At 38.6% G+C, this 20000-nt stretch overlaps 1 long non-coding RNA gene across 1 annotated transcript in view; it reads left to right on the top strand.

The window, feature by feature from the left end:
* The first annotated feature begins 671 nt into the window (after nucleotides 1–671).
* LOC106875402 (uncharacterized) overlaps nucleotides 672–20000 on the top strand; it is a 306368-nt gene continuing 287039 nt past the window's right edge. Inside the window, exon 1 of the long non-coding RNA XR_016237453.1 lies at nucleotides 672–1238. This is a non-coding gene — a long non-coding RNA (uncharacterized LOC106875402). The remainder of the gene's footprint in view (nucleotides 1239–20000) is intronic.

The raw sequence follows: 20000 nt of genomic DNA, 5'->3' as shown, positions 1-20000 counted from the left end.
ACAAATGAAGAAACGAGGCGCGCGCGCACACACACACTTATACACACACATTACACCACATCATATATGAATAGACACACACACACAACACACACACACTTAATCAGACACGCACACAGTTATACACATGCCCAGGCACGCACACGCATGAACACACATATACATACACATACAACACACACACATACAATTATACACACGCATATACTTATACATACACACACAAACTTACACAGATGCACACTGATACGCACAGATACACACTGACACACACACACATACACACACACAAGCACGCACACACATTCATACACAGATTTCAGCTAAGTTTCAAAATCGTCTGCTTGTTTTGGCAGACGATAGATTCAGACAGTGTGGAGGAAGAAACTCAATCAGCTATGAGAGAGTTGGCGGAGTGGTAAGAGTGCAAGAGAGAGATGGAGAGAGAGAGAGAGAGAGAGAGAGAGAGAGAGAGAGAGAGAGAGAGAGAGAGAGAGAGATAGAGAGGGAGAGAGAGAGACAGACAGAGAGTGAGAGTGAGAGAGAGAGAGAGAGAGAGAGGGAGGGGTAGAAAGAAAGCGCGAAGACGAAAGAAAAAAGTGTTAAAGAGAGAGGAGTAGGAAGCGGGAGAGAAGTAACGAAATTGAGGGAGAAATAAATACATAGAAATGAGGTAGAAGGTTGAAAAGAGAGAGGGGGAGAGAGAGGATGTTGTGGACACAGAGTGAGAGAGGACGCAGTGGATTGGGAGAGAGAGAGAGAGAGAGAGAGAGTCCTTATGTTAGTTTGTTTATTTTTCAGAGATCGTCTGCTAACGGACGCAGACGATAGATTTGGTGGAAGACTTTCAAAGAAAATAATAACAAATGTCCTAGTTTCTCGAATTTAAAAGAACATGGAATTGTATGAGTTTTGTCCCTTCTGGCTGCACCGAAAGAACGGGTGACCTTGGTTCAGCAAACTGGAACTTTTCTTTCGTATATTTACATAATACAGAAGAAGGAAACACGGTCGGTATGGCGTTGTTTATATTCTTTTCTCAGTCGGATTCAAACAACCAACTAATCAATCAATTATTTAATCAATCATTCAATCAATTAATCATCCATTCTATCTATCGATTTGTGATGAATATATTGATATTTTGATAAATAACCGTTGCTAGAAGTTTCGTGAATCGCAAGCCCCAGTTGTCGATTGTTCAGCCCTTTTGACCTCAGATGACCGTGAGATGTGAGGTGAGTTGTGACTTTCATGCCTTCACCAAGGGCATTAGGTGATTGAATAAGTGATGTAGCTTATTACTGGGTGTTGATGAATCGAGTGTGTGTGTGTGTGTGTGTGTGTGTGTGTGTATATATATATAAATACACACACACACACATATATATATACCTATGCATACAAACACACGCACACACACACACATATATATATATATACCTATATATATATATACCTATATATATATATACCTATATATATACATATATATATATATACAACATACATACGCACACGCTCATACACACACACACACACACACACACACACACACACACACACACACACACACATATATATATATATATATATATATATGAGCGTGTGCGTGTGTTTGTATATATATATATATATATATATATATGCTATTTCCAGTAAATATTGGTGCATTATTGTACCACTATTCTATATTTATATATACATATGTATATCCGTATGTGTGAATGTATATATAAGTATTTCTTCCTCTCTTTCTCATCCTCTTTTTATCCATATGTATTTTACATACACACACATGCACTTTATGTAATTAATTCCGTTGCATCTGCTTGTTCCAACAAACCTATACAAACATACACCCTCATACATATACAAACATATGTATATGTAGGTGTATATATATATGTGTCTATGTATATGTGTACATATGTGCATGTGTAGATATGTGTGCGGAGTCATACTAGCAATGTTTGCTGCGGTTTGTTTGTCCTCGCGTGGAGTGCTGTAATATTTTGTTAACATTTGTGTTCTGTGTATATATTTGTGTATATCTGTATGTATGCGGATGCGTATGTGTTTGTTGGTTTGTTTGTGTGCGTGTTTGTAAATGTGTGTGTGGTTATGGCTGCGTGTGTATATCGATGTGTGCTTATTTGTCTGTGTGAGTTAGTCTATTTTTGTTATTGTTTATATAACACACACGCGCGCGCGCACATATATATAAATAAGAACCAGGTGTATACTAGGGTCAATGTAATCGACTTAACCTCACCTCCGGACTTGCTGGTCTTGTATCAAAATTTGAAAGCAATATATACTTGCACTCGCTGGTCCAGGTTCGATTCCCAGGCCGGGTGGCGCATTGTGTTCTTGAGCAAAACACTTCATCTCATGCTGCCCTGCGATCACTTCAACACCTGACGTGTGACACACCGTGCATCTGTACAGGCAATGTCGATTTGATAAAGGGAGGGAGCTTAATATGCAGAACTGTGCAGGGTGTTCAGCAAAAAACTGCAGAACTGTCTTTCTCGGACTCATTATATACATACTTACATTATATACATGCAGGCGTTATATCGAAGAAGAGGAACCCTACTCATATCGATATATAATTTAATTATATTACTGTGGCCATGCACCTACTGGATCATCCGTAGTACCTACTTGGGTATCAATTCCAATCTAGGCCTGATAGGTAAAGTTGAAGAGAGCCAGAAAGAGTATCAAAAATGAAAGTATGTATGTATGTATATGTAGTGTCTGTTTGTGTGTGTGTGTGCGAGAGAGAGCATATGTACATGTGAAAGTATGTATGTATGTATTTTTGTAATAAGTCACATCAGTTACTGAACTGCGGAGTTTCATCTGATAATTAATCATTGGGTTACCTGCACTTACGTATTGTATTATATGCAGACAATAGAGTCGGAAATGCTCGAAATTCGCTGCAAGCCGAACGCTGAAAGCAGTGTGTGTGTGTGTATATATATATATATATATATATATATATATATATATATATATATATATATATCACAATTCTATACGTATAGACACTGGTACGCTGCATGTCTGATAGATCTGCAAACGTTCATGTGTATGCCCTCCCCCCACTCTCTCTCTGTTTAGAAAAAGACAGCAAGTCTCTCAGTACAGAAGAAAGAGAGTTGCGAACCTAACGGTACCTTGTCGTACGCTGTAGCAGTAAAACGTAAGTCGATGAGATCCCGATTAAACGTTTGGTATGATGACAGGAAATTTCCGCAACGAGAGAGGAAGGATAGCTGTCTGAGAGCAGCGTGAAAGCATTTCTGGCAATTGCAAACATTACTCACTGAAATCAGTGGCGTAGTTAATAGGAGAACAAGGGGCAGCGACCGTTCTCCTCGAACGTATTTTTCAAAATTGGCGCCTTTTCAACAATTAAAAAAAAACTCTTCAGTATTTGTGAGTTTCATGCATAATGACATCGTTACTGAAACATGAAATTAATGAATGTAGACTACAATTACGTATATTATGGCACTCCGTCAGTTACGACGACGAGCGTTCCAGGTGATCCGATCAACGGAACAGCCTGCTCCTGAAATTAACTTGCAAGTAGCTAAGCATTCCACAGACTCGCGTACCCTTAACGTAGTTCTCAGGGAGATTCAGCGTGACACAGAATGTGACAGGGCTGGCCCCTTTGAAATACAGGTACTACTCATTAGCTCCAGTCCAGCTAAGTGGACTGGAGCAACTTAAAATAAAATGTCTTGCTGAAGGACACAACACACCGCCGGAAATCGAACTCACGACCTTATGATCATGAGCTGAAATACCCTAGCCACTAAGCCACGCGCCTTTTCTAAATCTGCTGATTAGGCTTTAGTCAGACCTGGAAATGCACGGGTTTCGATTTAAACGCAGTGTCGTATAAAAAAATGTGACGCTATTGCGTCTTGCGCAAATCGGCAACATCATCATCGTCGTAATCATCATCATCATCATCGTCGTCGTAATCATCATCATCATCATCATCGTCGTAATCATCATCATCATCATCATCGTCGTAATCATCATCATCATCATCATCGTCGTAATCATCATCATCATCATCATCGTCGTAATCATCATCATCATCATCGTCGTCGTAATCATCACCATCATCATCATCGTCGTCGTCGTCGTAATCATCACCATCATCATCATCAAAAAGAAGAAGAACAACTACTATGACAACATCAACAAAAACATCATCATAAAAAAACAACAGCATCATCGTCATGATGATGATGATGATAATCAACAACAACAACAACACCAGCAACAACAACAACAACAACAACGACGACGACGACGACGACGACAATAGCTTGGCACGGTTCTACTGATTGATAGTCCCGCAATACGTAATGTAGAATAACGAGTGCTGAATCGATGTTTTACGAGGAGATATTTCGTTTTGAAAATCGATATTCAGTCCAATTCTTTTGCGGTCAAGTTCTGTTTCTTTCGGTCGACGTCCAACGAAGCAACAGGCACCGACGCACGTGACAGCAATGTGTCCGAACAGCTACGCTCAAGCAGTCTCCAGCGCTGTCGTCTTTCGCGTTGCTGCCGTGATTGTCCGGGTGGCCATTGTTGATGCCATTATTTCGGCTGTTGTTGTTGTTGTTTTCTTTCGTTCCTGATGTTGCTGCGGATGTTGTTGCTGTTGTCTGTCACCATTGATGTCGTTGTCGCCTTTGATTTTGTTGTTGCTGTTGTTGCCGTCCGTCGAGCAACGACTCTTTTTTCCCTATTCCGATTTGTTCACTGGAGATTTTGTCGGAAGCATTGCTCATCAGTCGCTTGCACGAATGAGCTACACTCTATCTGTTTGTTTCTACCTGTTTCTGTCTGTCTGTCTATTTTATCCCCCCTCCCCATCTCACTCTCCTCTAAGTGTACATTGCAGCATCTTTGGAAAATGTTATTCGTTTACCATAACCTTCCGATCTACCCAAGCCTAGAGTGAAATTGGGTTGACGGTCACCCATCCCCCGTACAACTAGGATCTGAGGTCCTTCGACGTCCACCTGTTCGGTCTAATGAAGAACAGTCTTCGAGGATAACGATCTGATGACACAGACGAAGTGAAAGCTGTTGTTTAGAATTAGGTACAACAGTGTGCACCTGAATTTTTTCAGAGAGGATTCGATACCTGGGTTCATATACCAATATGCCAGTTGATTAATATGTTATGCTGTTATACCCATTTACGCATTATTTTCAGTTCAATCCCGCCCCGCCTCACGTATATGTACAGAGATAGTAATGCAGGTAAACACAGGTAGCCTTAAAACGTATATTTACACGGAGCACAGAACTTAGATTACGGAATAAAGGAAGAAATCTACAAAGGAAGGGAAAAAGGCAATAGAATGTCAGAATTAATGCTTATTTTACCGTACGTATTGAGTTCATATAAAAAATGTGACAGGACTTTCTTTCCAAAATAATACTATTTACTTACGTTAGTCAATATTCAGAATATATTAGGCAGCGAGCTGGTAGACTCGTTAGCACGCCGGGCAAAATGCTTAGCGGCATTTTGTCCGTTTTTATGTTCTGAGTTCAAATTCCGTCGAGGTCGATAAAATAAGTACCGGTTGAATACTTGGGTCAATGTAATCAACTTGCTCCTTTTCTGAAATTGCTGGCCTAGTACCAAAATTTGAAGCCAATATTCAGAATATATAATTTAGTGATGTATACTTGGCAAGTTTAATTTATAAATTATATGAATTCTCTGTCTGTCTGTCTGCTTGCCTGCCTGCCTCTCTGCCTGTCGCATCCACTCTTGGTCGAATTTACCTTCCATTCTCCTGGGCTTGATAAAAAGACAACTGAGGGTTAATAGAAACACCGAGGCTTGTATCTAGGCAGAATCGTTAGAGCATCGAACAAAGGTGCAGTGCGGTTACCTTCGAACTTGAACTTTGCTTTTCGTCTTTCTCCTAGGATCTATAAAATAAAGCATCAGTAATGCATCAGAGTTGATTCAATCGACTATTCCAGGGGCAAAGGTGAAGGCCTTTTATGTTGAAAGGCTTCGTTGGATTGACTGACAAGGTCGAATTTCAAAGACTGTTTATATTGCTAAACCATTTATTATTTTCTAAAATAATATTCAATACATTAACAAAATGAATAACTGGTAGACGCTCGGAACGAGTACTCTAATATTTATTTTCCGAAAATGTCTTCGAGTTGTTAATTTTGAAATACGATTGTAATTATAAAGTGCAGATAAAGAAATATTAAAAGGTGTATCATAGAAGACAGGGTTAAAAAAAGGTAGATTAATAAAAGCACGTTCCAATTTCTGTCGGGAGGTTGCAACGTTTCTTGTCTCTGGATTAAAGTGTGAGAACATAAAAAAGAAAAGAAAGAGGAATAAAGAATGCAAGGGGAACAACTGTGGCTTTGTCAAGGGAAACAACTGTGGCAACTAGCCACTTTATTTTTAAAACAGTATACTTTACCAGACTTTTTCTACACAAACAAAACTACATTATAGATTTACTCAACGAAGTTAAGATAGCTTGCTGGATGAGCTTCTGCATCTTAGAACATTCTGGTCCTGAGAACCATATATCATCGACCTTCCTTTCTATTCTTCTTTTGTACAGTCACACTTTGTATTATTGTAGCCTTCAGGGATCCCCCCCAACCCAAACAAAATGTTATGAGAGCTGAGGCACCTCAGGGGACAATTATAACAAGAAGACGACCAATGACAGTAACAATAACATGAACAACAACAATAATTCCTTTTACTACAGGTACAACCCTTGACATTTTTGGGAAGTTGTTAGTCGATTACCACGACCTCAGTGCTCAGCTGGTATTTATTTTATCGACACCTAAAAGAATGAAAGGCTATGTCGGCCTTGGCGGTATTTAAACTCAGCACTCAAAGCCGGAAGAAATGCACGCTAAGCATTTGGTCCGGTGTGCTAACGATTCTGCTCTCTTTATTGGCCACAGAGGCCGCAAAACATTTAGGACAGTACAAATACAAAGGACAAACAGACCTTTATTAGTTGGGTCACTTCCAAATACTCAGACTCTTTCCCCGCCAACTCTGCCATGAGCGCTACAACATCTGCACGTTGTGGAAAACATCTCCATTGCCTCTACCAATCGCCACACTGATTTCAAGTTTAAAAACCAACCAAGGCTGGGATCCCGAGCCATACGTTTCGAACACAGATCGAACTCACAGCACTCGCGCGACATAATTAGTTTGCTTCAACCTGCCAGACTTTATTTAACGCTATTAAATTGCGAATTAAACCAAAGGAAAAGATCCCATAACCTACAAACGGTACCTGGACACACACACAGACACACACACAACACGCGCGCATACACATAACACACACACACACACACACTCAAACATGCACGTACATATACACACACACATACAGACTAAAAAACAAGCACACACAGAGAAAGTGTGAGAGAGAGAGAGAGAGAGATAAAATCATGAATACATATTTTACCCATAGTCCAGGTTGATAAAGCGATTATAATTAATTGCCTGATCTTTTATTATCAGAATCACCCAGTAAAGTTTGATTATCTCTCTTAAATTTGCCGAGTGTAAGTGGAGAGGAGGGCTTTTAGGGGAGTTGTAACTTTCATTTCGACCCCGAAACCATGACCAGAGTGACAAAAAATAATCCCAGCAGAGGGTGTGAATTTGGACCTCAGTACATTTGGGGCTCTCACCCTCTAAGCTACCTAGTTCGAGCTTCGCCACCCACACCAGAACATACTCGTACACACACTCTCACACATGCGTACTAACTCACGCACGCACACAGGCCCATACATATACGTTCGTATGCAGTCTGCGATGGCACACTCACACCTCTACATACGCGCATTCACACACATCTTTTTTGTTTAAATAGCTTAGGGAGAGGAGGAAGAGCAGCGTCTATAACCTTTATTTTCATGGCCTTTAAGACTCGTGGAAGGAAGGGGGGATGTTATCTTTAGACCGGAGACGTAGCCCAACTGCTTGTAACATGGTGCACTTCGTTTGAGGCACCTAAGGGCCAGGCGGTGGTGTTAAATCAATACAGACATTTACTCATGCTTTCATACTCTCTCACAAGCAAACGGTCATGCAGATAGATGTTCGTACATTGCAATCGCATACAAGTGAACGCTCGATACTCGAATACTACTCGCAAATGTATTCACAGATTTCCACATGCATACACATACATATACGCTATTTGGGGGTGTGAATGTTTGTGTATGAAGGGAAAAAAAGAGGGAGAGAGGAAGGGAGAGAGAGAGAGAGAGAGAAATGGAAATAAAGAAAAAAGAAAGGGAAAAAAAGAGTGGGAGGGGGAAAGGGCAGAGAGAGAGAGAGAGAGAGAGAGAAAGGAAGAGAGGAGAGAGAGAGAGAAAGTGAAGGAAAGAAAGAAAGAGAGAAAAAGAGTGATTGAGTGAGAGAGAGAGAGAGAAAGAGAAGGAGAGAGGGAGGGAGTAAATATTTCACTATTTCCCCCTGTATTCCGTCCTGAAAATCACATAAGAAGATCATTTGACAAATGTTTGCCGTGATTGGCGGTTTCTGAAAGGTCGCTGTCCTTCAAACAACTAATGTGTTGTTGCTGTTGCTGTTGTTGTTATTGTTATTATTATTGTTATTGTTATTATTATTGTTATTGTTGTTGTTGTTGTTGTTGTTAAGGTGGCGAGCTGGCAGAATCGTTAGCGCGCTAGGCAAAATGCTTAGCGGCATTTCGCCCGTCATTACGTTCTGAGTTCAATTTCCGCCGAGGCTGACTTTGCCTTTCATCCTTTCGGAGTCAATGAAATAAATACCAGTCGAGCGCTCGGCTTGACGTAATCGACTTGCCCCCTCCCTTCCAAATTACCGGCCTTGCGCCTATTGTAGGAAGGATTATTTTTTATTAAGGTATCGAACTAGCAGAATCGTTAGCACACCGGATAAAATACTTAGCATTTCTTCTGTCTACGTTTTGAGAGTTTTTTTTATTGTACAACATTTTTCCACATTCATTTACGTTTACTCTTAATCAATTCTGTTAATGATTTGGTTAGTGAAATATATGGTATGCCTTCATGACACAAATTGCTTGTTGAAGTATTGTTTTAGTGATGTGGTATCTTTACGAATTCATTTTCCATAGCAATTAATGAAGGTGTGGCTGTGTGCTAAGAAGTTTGCTTCCCAACCGCATGATTCTGGGTTCAGTCCCACTGCGTGGCAATAAATAAAAAAGTTCCCAGATAAGTGCAAAAGGTAGCCGTTCTCATTGATAGCATTTATGTTAAAAAAAACTTAATTCTGATTGCACAAAAATATACCACTGGACACTCGTCTGAATTACAAAACTAGAAGTACCGAACCTTATCGAGGTGAAAGAACAACGTGAAAGACAAGTATTTCATGAGGATGTTGCTAAATGCAAAATTAGATTTAAAGATTTAGATTTAAATTAGATTAAATTTAGATTTACTTTCCAAACACACACACACACACACACATAGATGCATACATATATATATATACGACGGGCTTCTTTCAGTTTCCATCTAATTCACTTACGAAGCTTTAGTCGTCCCCAGTGTATATTAGAAGACACATGCCCAAGGTGCCATGCACTAGGACTGAACCTGGAACCATGTGGTTGGGAAGCAAGTTTCTTACTACACAGTCACGCCTAATTAATTAATCAACATTCGGTGATGTTGACTTTGGCCAGATTCGAAAGAAGCTATTCTGGAATGTGTAAGAAATATTTAGTCTGTCTTATCGTTTACGCTCATCTCCTAATCTCTGCTGATAACTACAACAACAACTACTACTACTACTATACTACTACTACTACAACTGCTGCTGCTGCTGCTGCTGCTGCCTAGCAAGGGTTATTGTTTCTATACTAAGTGACAACAAAGTTACATGAAACAGGCCAACTAAAGAGACCCTACACCATCACTTTGGTCTACCAAAATTACAGCCAGGTCTCTTTCATCTTTAAAATGGGTAAAAGCATTGGATATCGTAATCTTGAATATAATATGCTAGAAAAGAAGACGGCGTGATCTCGGCTTCAATGCCGCTTGAACGATGTAAGTTAATCAGAAAGAACTATAGCTTAACCGGAAAACCAGTGTAGGCTGTACCTGGTCGCTCGGCCGGCTGCCTATGTGCTGTAGGTTTGCTCGATCTGAGCTGCCCTGTACCTAATAACACCAACAATAGTAACGTATTTGTGAAGCAGCTACCACAGAGTGAAGCAGCAAATTTAACTTAAACTGTATTTATTGTATCAATCTGGGAGGATCTACAAAGGTCATTGGTGCTGCTCCTCTCTCTAGCATTCGTTAAATATAAATAAAAAACTTACAGTAATTCAAATATACAGACATACATGCAGAACGACAGAGAACGGGAGAGAGAGAGAGAGAGACGCATGTTCACAGACTGAGAGACTAACAGACTGACAGACAGATAGGCAGGCAGAAAGAGAGAGAGAGAGAGAGAGAGAGAGAAAGAGAGAGAGAGAGAGAGAGAGAGAGAGATAGAGAGAGAGAGAGAGAGAAAGAGAGAGAGACTACGACCCATAAACACGCAAACCCAGACAGATAAATAGACATAAATTTTTCAGATATACTTGACAGATGTTTAAGTGTTTTTATACGTAAGTAATTGCGTTTATTTTCGTATTTGTGAACAAGTGTATATGTGTGACTTCATGTGAGTGTATATGTGTGTTCGTGCATGCGCGTGTGAATGTGTGTATATATGTGTGTGTGTGTGTGTGTGTGGTGCTGGTAAGGAGGCGGAAGTCTGATAGAGCGCCAACATCTGTTGCAAATTGTCACTGAATCATTGGAAGATAGTCATGAACTTGCTAACAGTCTGTTGGATGGGAGCAATGTCACGGGCGAGTGACCAACAAATTTGGGTAGCACCTCGTGACTTTCTTTATTCCTTGGTTAATTATCTTGTGTTGTGGAGTAAATGCTAGTATAGTCGATGTAGTAAGACGATAAAATTCAATTAATTAAAATAGAGGATTCAGTTTTAAATAAACTAGCGTATGGTAATAAGCATGGAAAGTTATTAAATTGAAATTATATAAAAAAAAATCAATGAGTGGCTGTTGTATGGTAAATTACGACACTGGTAGGGATTGGCGGTACAAATGGCAAAGGCAACAGAGATCGGGAATATCAGTGTGGGTTAAAGCTAAAACTTAAAAGAGAAAAATAAATGGTGCAGCTGCTTGCAGTAAATAGTCAAGTATTGAGCCATTCTATGAATTGGAGGCATAATCTTCCAATGTAACCTTCATGTTCTTTCAAACTCCAGCCATAATTGAAAAGTTTTGTTGCATTCCCTTTTTCTGTATGGAAGAAGTTTGATTTAACTTCTTCCATCGGCCGTGCATATAACAGCTTTCGCGTGCACAATTGATTAAAAGAGCCTGCATTTGTGTTTGGCATGTCGTTAGCCCTGGATAATTTAGTTGGTTTGCTTGTTGCTAGTCTTTTTTTTTATTGGCGGTAGAGCAAAATTAGTGATATCAATGATTTTATAGTTTTCGTGTAGAATTCTTAGCAATGTATTGTGGTTTGGAAAATATGGAAAGGAGAATAACTTATGTGATTAATATTTGTCAGCGGCAAGTTATTCTACTTGAAAGTAAAGAGGGTGAAGGGATTATATAGAGTAAGGTGGCGAGATTATGAATGAACACAAAAACGAAACAAGCGGAAACAGAGTGGTACTTGAATACCGAAGGTAGAGTAATATGCTTTATATTAAAGCCGAAAAGATCTTTCCGCTTCAATAAAAAGTACATACACACACAGACAGTGCTATATATATATATATATATACATGTGTATGCATATATACACATGTATGTATATATATATATATATATATATATATATATATATATACATGTATATATATATACATGTATATATATATATATATATATATACATGTGTATACATATATATATATACACACACATGTATATATATATATATACACATACACGTGTATATACACACATATATATATATATATATATACACACATATATATCCATATATATACACACACATACATACATACATATATATATATTGTTATGGCGAGAACCATGACACTTGATGTATTCCCAAATACTCTGCCAACAACTGTAACCAATCCAAAACAATTCTCAACGAACTATAACAACTTCTCAACACCTTTCGACTTTCTCATCTCTCTCTTTTAGTCAAATAGGCTCCTACTTGTACGAGTTGGGCTAGTCCATTTTCACAGAGGGTGTCATGATTCTCGCCATAGCATCTCTCCTTTTGAGATTTGACTTCTGTAGGAAGAGCAACTTGTTTATTTAATTCTATTCTTTTTTTTTTGTCATCATCACCTGAGATTTTAATTTCCTCAGAAGTTTTAATACTTCTTTCGCTTGGGGACTGTTTCTAGACGTTCTGTTTGTTTAGGTTTTCTATTGCTTAGGTTCAACCTCTTTTGGCGTTGGAACATCCAATAAGCCATAACAAACTTCCATCAGTATTTATTCTCTTTCTTCGGCATGCCTAGTCTTCAACTGGTTCAAATATCGTTTGTGCTCTCGTATTTGACCTTTTATTACATACATCATACTGCCTATTCTTTTCATCTATTCTATATCGTCCTCCCAACCTTGTCTTTCATTCTTATATATTTTGAATGAAGTTTATCTCCCACATTAAAATACTTTGTTGTGTTTCTTAGGTTTTCCCTATTAGCTTATTTTGTAAGTAACCGTTTATTAAATATTGATTTTTATCTTCCGGGCAAACATTAGCTCTGCGGGCGACTTGCCTGAACAAGTGTTCGGTTTGATGTTACCTTGTAAACCCACTAAGAATTTAGTTAGTGCTGCATCGTTGCCTAATTTATTTCCAGATATTTCTAGTGCTCGCTTAAATGTGTCTACGAACCTTCCTGCTCGCCTATTTGATCTCGGATGGTACGGCAGAGAAGAGATGTGATTGATTGCATATCCTCTCACAGAATTTTAAAATTCATTTTTTGACAACTAAAGTATTTCCGAGTTTTAAAGGGACAATCTTTCTTAAGGTGCAGACCTCTACACCCATAGCATGGATTTGGTCGTAATATTCTTTCTCTCTCTCTCTCTCTCTCTCTCTCTCTCTCTCTCTCTCTCTCTCTCTCTCTCTCTCTCTCTCTCTCTCTCTCTCTCTCTCTCTCTCTCTCTCTCTCTCTCTCTCTCTCTCTCTCTCTCTCTCTATCTATCTATCTATCTATCTGTCTGTCTGTCTGTTTGTCTGCCTGTTTGTGTGTATGTATATATATATATATATATATAACTCATTTTACACACACACACACACACACACACACACACATGTACATAATTCATTGCATTTCAAGGAACGTTTGGATTCTCTATTAAAGAATGAAATGATTGATGTAGTGGTAAGCTTTTTCGTTGACTTATGTTGCCCTAGGGATTTGGTGTGCGCGTGCGTACGTGCGTGTGTGCCTGTGTGTACCAGCGTGCGCTTGTGTGTGTGTGTGTGTGTGTGTGTGTGTGTGTGCGTGTGTGTGTGTGTGTGTGTGTGTTGTGTACGCGCGTCAATGAAGTGAGTGGGGGTAAAAGGGAACCGGAGAACATGTGGTTGCAGTCATTAAAACATTAGTGAGGTTTGTTTTTTTTTGTTTGTTTTTTTTTCATTTTTCGTTATACGAGGTTTCGTGTGTTTATTATTGTGTCAAGTGACTTCTGGCTGAGGTTCTTCGTCTGTCTCATCACAAAGGCATTTTATTAAAAGACCTGTGTTCCCAATTATTTGATTCCTACGATGAATTGTTCCTGAATGAATGACAGGGGGAGGAGGAGAAGGTGTTTATGTTTGTTTGTATGTATTGGTAACGAATTGAAATTCTATAAGCAGACATCTGCTGTCAAAAAGAAAAAAGAAGGAAGATAGTATGTCGAGTGTTTATTGTGAGCAAGATACTTCATTGCTGATGGTTGTGGATTGTTAATGAATACGGAAATGTTCTTTTCTGTTTTCATTTATTTCTTGCTTTTGTTAAAATCCAAAGTCATATTTTATCAACGATATGACAAGTATGATTAATAGTTATATATATATATATATATATATATATATATATATATATATATATATATATATATATATATATATATACACATACCCTGTCCATAAAAGAGGAAGCAGAGCAGATGCTAAAGCTTACAGGCCTCTCTCTCTGACTTCGCATGTTAGGAAGGTCATGGAACGCATTTTAAGAAGGAGACTGATCATGTTTCCGGAAGAGAATAACTTGCTCACAAACGCACAACATGTTTCCGCCCAGGGAGGAGCTGCTTCACACAGCTACTACATTAACGACTGAATACTGAAACAGTAGCTCAACCACTCAAATGTGGATCTGATATATTTCGACTTTGCCAGGGCCTTTGACAAAGTTGGTCACAGGATGATATGCCACAAGCTACATGTGCTTGGTATCAATGGAAAACTGGGAGAGCGGCTGCACAACTTTTTAAAGGACAAGTCAGACAGGTGCACCAATGGTGTTCTATCTGGGGGGGGGGGCATCAATCCGCAGCGGCGATCCTCAAGGAACTGTAGTAGGACCACTACTGTTTGTGTTGGCTCTCTCTCAGACATACCTTCAATCGTACAGTCAGCCACTCTGATGATTCAAAAGTATCACAGGCGGCCAAGGACCCTGGTGTCATAGTAAAACTACAAAACGACCTGCATGCAATATACAAACGGGTTGATGAAAATAACATGCAGATAATGCAGATAAACTTCAAGCACTTCGCTATCAGCCCACGAACAGGCTACAGTCGGAATAGATAAGACCAGGGGGCAGTGCAATCCCAGATTCGAATCAGTGCGTGACATAGGAATCCACATGAGTAATGATGGAATATTCCATGTGCATATTACCATGATGGCAACTTTCTTTGCTCAGATTGCTTTCAATTTTGGTGTATCGATGCAACTCTGAATTTTGATTACGATCAACCAATTACTTTATCTCGTAAATTAATGTACTCAATGCATGAAGTGTTATTGTTGGACCGAAGGCTTAACGAAGATCCCGCCACCCACAGGAGCTAGCTTAAAAGAGATTCAGCGTGACACAGAGTGTGACAAGGCTGGCCCTTTGAAATACAAGTACAACTGAAACACGAAGAAAGAGTGAGAGAAAGTTGTGGTGAGAATTAGCTTTAGGTGTTTTCGCTGAATAAACACTCACAACGCCCGGTCTGGGAATCGAAACAGCGATCCTACAATTGTGAGTCCGCTGCCCTAACCACCGGGGGTATTTCGCTTCCACTATATATATATATATATATATATATATATATATATATATATATATATATATATATATATATATATATATATATATATATATATATATATATATATATATATATATATATATATATATATATATATATATATATATATATATATATATATATATATATATATATATATATATATATATATATATATATATATATATATATATATATATATATATATATATATATATATATATATATATATATATATATATATATATATATATATATATATATATATATATATATATATATATATATATATATATATATATATATAATGTGCATATATATATATAAACTTCAAGCGTGCGTGAATGTGCATATATATATATATATATATATATATATATATATATATATATATATATATGTATATATATATGCACATTCACGCACGCTTAAGCAAGATTTATTACTAAAATATGTAATAATTACGACTACTACTGCACTACTATTATTCGAGAGAAATTGTGAAGTGAAACTCATTGAAAGATTTAAAGTTGGAACAATCATACGCATTAGTACTACCACTATTGCTTCCGGTGGTGGTGGTGGTGGTGGTGGTGGTGGTGGTGACGGTAGACACTGCCACCAGCAGTCAGCTGAAGATCGGTGAAAGGGTTAACCCATTTTCAACAGGATTCATTTAGAACAGTTTACCTCTACTTACGTACATAGAGAAAGGTCGAATGTTTGGATGTACACGTTCGTACTACATGTGTATGTATGTATGTATGTATGTATATGTGCATGTGTATGTGAGTTTATGTGTGTGTGTGTGTGTGTGTGTGTGTGAATGAGAGAGAGGGAGAGAGAGAGAGAAAGAGAAAGAAACTGAGAAAAGTAGTGCGTGCTGTGTTGTGTTAAATGTTGCCTGACCCAAGTGAACTTAAGCCGATAGATGGAGTGACAGTCGGAGATTGTTAATTATGAATTTGAACACTGATTGCACACGAGCATAAATTCGGGTAAACCTCGCTGGTAGTAGCATCGGGTAGAGAGATTGATGATGAAGGTGGGGATGGTGGTTGGAATAGTGATGGGGTTGTCGTGAGAGTAGCAGAACTGGTGAGTCGGTTGTTATAAGCGGTGGTGTTGACGACTCAAATAATGATGGCGCCTGCCGTGCTGTTCGGCTTTTGGAGTTTGTTTGCGTAGAGATATTTCAGGATAGGATTGGGCGGCAAGCTAGCAGAGTCGTTAGTACGCAGGACAAAATCCATAGCGGCATTTCGTTCGTCTTTACGTTCTGAGTTCAAATTCCGCCGATGTCAACTTTGCCTTTCATCCCCTTCGGGATCGATAAAATAAGTACCAGTTGAGTACTGGAGTCCATGTAATCGACTTATTCTCTCATCTGAAATTATTGGCCTCGTGCCAAAATTTGAAATCAAATATTTCAGGGTTTAATATGAAGGAAATTTCACTGCTATTTCTCGAACGAGGCTTCTCTCTTTGGCTCGTTGTTAGTATTACTACATGTAGTTGTTTGTAATCGACGATAGCAATAATAGTTGCGATGATAATACTGATGAAAGTAGTTGCGATAATCTTGATGTAAGTTTATGATGTTACTGAATGTTTATTTTTTGGTATCAGCGTTTAGTGATGATAATAATAATGATGGAAATAACAATACAGGCGCTGTTAGCTGCGATTGTTGTTTTACTGACTCTACAAATTTGTAATTGAGAATGTTGTAATAAAGAAGCTGTGTATGTATCTTATTTCTTTATTGTCCACAAGGGGCTAAACATAGAGGGGACAAACAAGGACAGACAAAGGGATTATGTCGATTACATCGACCCCAGTGCGTAACTGGTACTTAATTTATCGACCACGAAAGGATGAAAGGCAAAGTCGACCTCAACAGAATTTGAACTCAGAACACAGCGGCAGACGAAATACCGCTAAGCATTTCGCCCGGCGTGCTAACGTTTCTGCCAGCTCGCCGCCTATCTATCTATCTATCTATCTATCTATCTATCTATCTATCTGCCTGTCTGTCTGTCTGCCTGCCTGTTTGTTTGTCTCTCTGCCTACTTGCCTGCCTGTCGGGCTGTCTGTCTTCTGTCTGCTTGTCTGCCTGCCTGTTTGTCTTTCTTTTTGTCTGTCTGTCTATGCACCTATCTGTCTAACTATATCATTATCTAGCTACCATTTTACACTGACATACATTTACACTAATGGAGATATTTCTGTGCATTGATTTTATACAAATATTGATGTCTAAATATTTAAACACAATACTAATCTTTTTTTTAATTTTGAGCTTTGTCTTTTAATAGGTTTACGCTTGTTTTGTTTTTAGAGACAGAAAAAGTATTTGTGTAGCTAACAGGGTGCAAGCATGTGTGCGTTGTGAGTGATATAGGCTGTTACAGATTGATAATTATTGTTTCTGGTACTCCGTCGGTTACGATGACAAGCATTCCAGTTGATCCGATCAACGGAACAACCTGCTCGTGAAATTAACGTGCAAGTGGCTGGGGACTCCATGGACACCTGTACCTTTGACATAGTTCTCAGGGAGATTCAGCGTGACACAGATTGTGACAAGGCTGGCCCTTTGAAATAGAGGTACTACTCATTTTTGCCAACTAAGTGACCTGGAGCAACGTGAAATAAAGTGTCTTGCTCAAGGACACAACGAGCTGCCAGGAAACAAGCTCTCGACCGTACGATCGTGAGCTAATTACCCTAGCCACTAAGCCGCTCGCCTTCAACTATTATTTCTAACATAAGCATAAGGCTTGAAATTTTGTGGTGAGGGGTTCAATCGATTAACTAACTCTAAGTATTTGACTGTTATCGAAGATCCAGCGTGGGCGGGGATTGTGCATTGCTAGCTCATTGCATGATTGCAGAGATTGGCAGTTGACTGGTACTTCATTTTATCGACCCCGGAAGGATGAAAGGAAAAGTTGACGTCGGCGGGATTCGAACTCAGAACATATAAAACCAGAACAAATGCCACAAGGTATCTTGTCCAACGCTCAGCCAATCCACCACATCCTGCACACAATACTAATGTAATTTATGTTTTATTCATCAGTTTCTGTTTTCTTTTTTGTTTTTTGTTTGTTCCGTTTCCTTTTCTTTCCACTTTTCTCCCACTTCCTTCGTCACCTCTCAAACTTAATTGACACACACACACACACACACACACACACACACACACACACACACACACACACACACACACACACACACACAATTTATGTGACAATACCCGACGCCGTGGACAGTTTTAGTCGTCGCTGTTGTTCTTGTTTTTGATGTCATTATCAACACCATTCATTTTATATTAATTGCTAAAATCCGAAACTGTTATTAGTCAAACTATCCATCCATGTGTATCAAATTTCTTCTATGCTTCTTCGTACACCTACACAACTATTTAGATTTCTATTGACATCGAAATACTTTGTTCATTTTAACACTATTCCGCCAAATACTCCTTGAAATAACTTATGAATATATATAGCAGTGAGTCATCATTTACTCTTTATAAGTAAATACAAACCAGTACTTACTATACCAATTATCTTCTACTGTAAAGTTATGACATTATTTCAAACGAGAAATACTAATATTAATACAAAATAGTCCAATAAAAAAAGTACTAATAGTTGTCTGAGTCGGTTGTAAGTCAGTTCAATGGAGTTCACAGATTGGAATAGAAGACAATGCTTAATGTTTCGAGCCAGATCTATCTTCTTCAAAATGTTTAAAAGTTTAACGATTTAACGGTTTACTTAAAATAAAATCAGATTGAGGAATCAGATGGTGGTAGCCTTCATATAGTTTTGAATGTTTGAATTCTTTGATACATTTCTTTGTTAAAACCTCTGATTACGTCTATGCCCGAGTCCAGCATTACTTTTTGGTTGACTCAAAACAGTATTCGTAACACGAGTAATAATGCCCCTTTGGGTATGTTGTGAACTGTCAACGAGACCTTATGGGGCAGGTGCTGGGTGTTTAGAGAGATAATGATTTTTCGTGGAAATGAAATATTTAAATTGAATACAATAAATATATTTTAAACTGCAGGAGTGGCTGTGTGGTAAGAAGCTTGCTTCCCAACCACATGGTTCCGGGTTCAGTCCCACTGCATGGCACCATGGTCGAGTGTCTTCTATTATAGCCTCGGGCCGACCAAAGCTATTCACAAAACTTTGGTCAGCCAAACTGCGTAAAGTTGGCTGTGAAACGCTATTCCATGAAAGGAATAGTCATTTGTATATAGTTATAGACTGGCAATTCAGTTCGTTGATAAGGCATAAAAATAGCGAAATATTGGTATCCATAGTTGTCTCGCCTGTCTATGACTTTCAGGTGTTTTAACACCCAGCGTTATGAGGGAGCGCTATATTGCAGCGAACCGGTGAACAAACAAAACACATGGGGTATGTGCGGTCGTTAATATATATTACAGATTCCGCAAAAAAAAAAAGAAAAAAAGAAACATGTATACACACTTCAAGAAAGGAAAATTCTGTGTACGCATTTAAC

This window comes from Octopus bimaculoides, chromosome 19 (genome assembly GCF_046866305.1).
Source record: "Octopus bimaculoides isolate indiv1 chromosome 19, ASM4686630v1, whole genome shotgun sequence".
In the NCBI taxonomy this organism is placed as follows: domain Eukaryota; kingdom Metazoa; phylum Mollusca; class Cephalopoda; order Octopoda; family Octopodidae; genus Octopus; species Octopus bimaculoides.
This window is presented reverse-complemented; position numbering and strand designations above follow the sequence as displayed.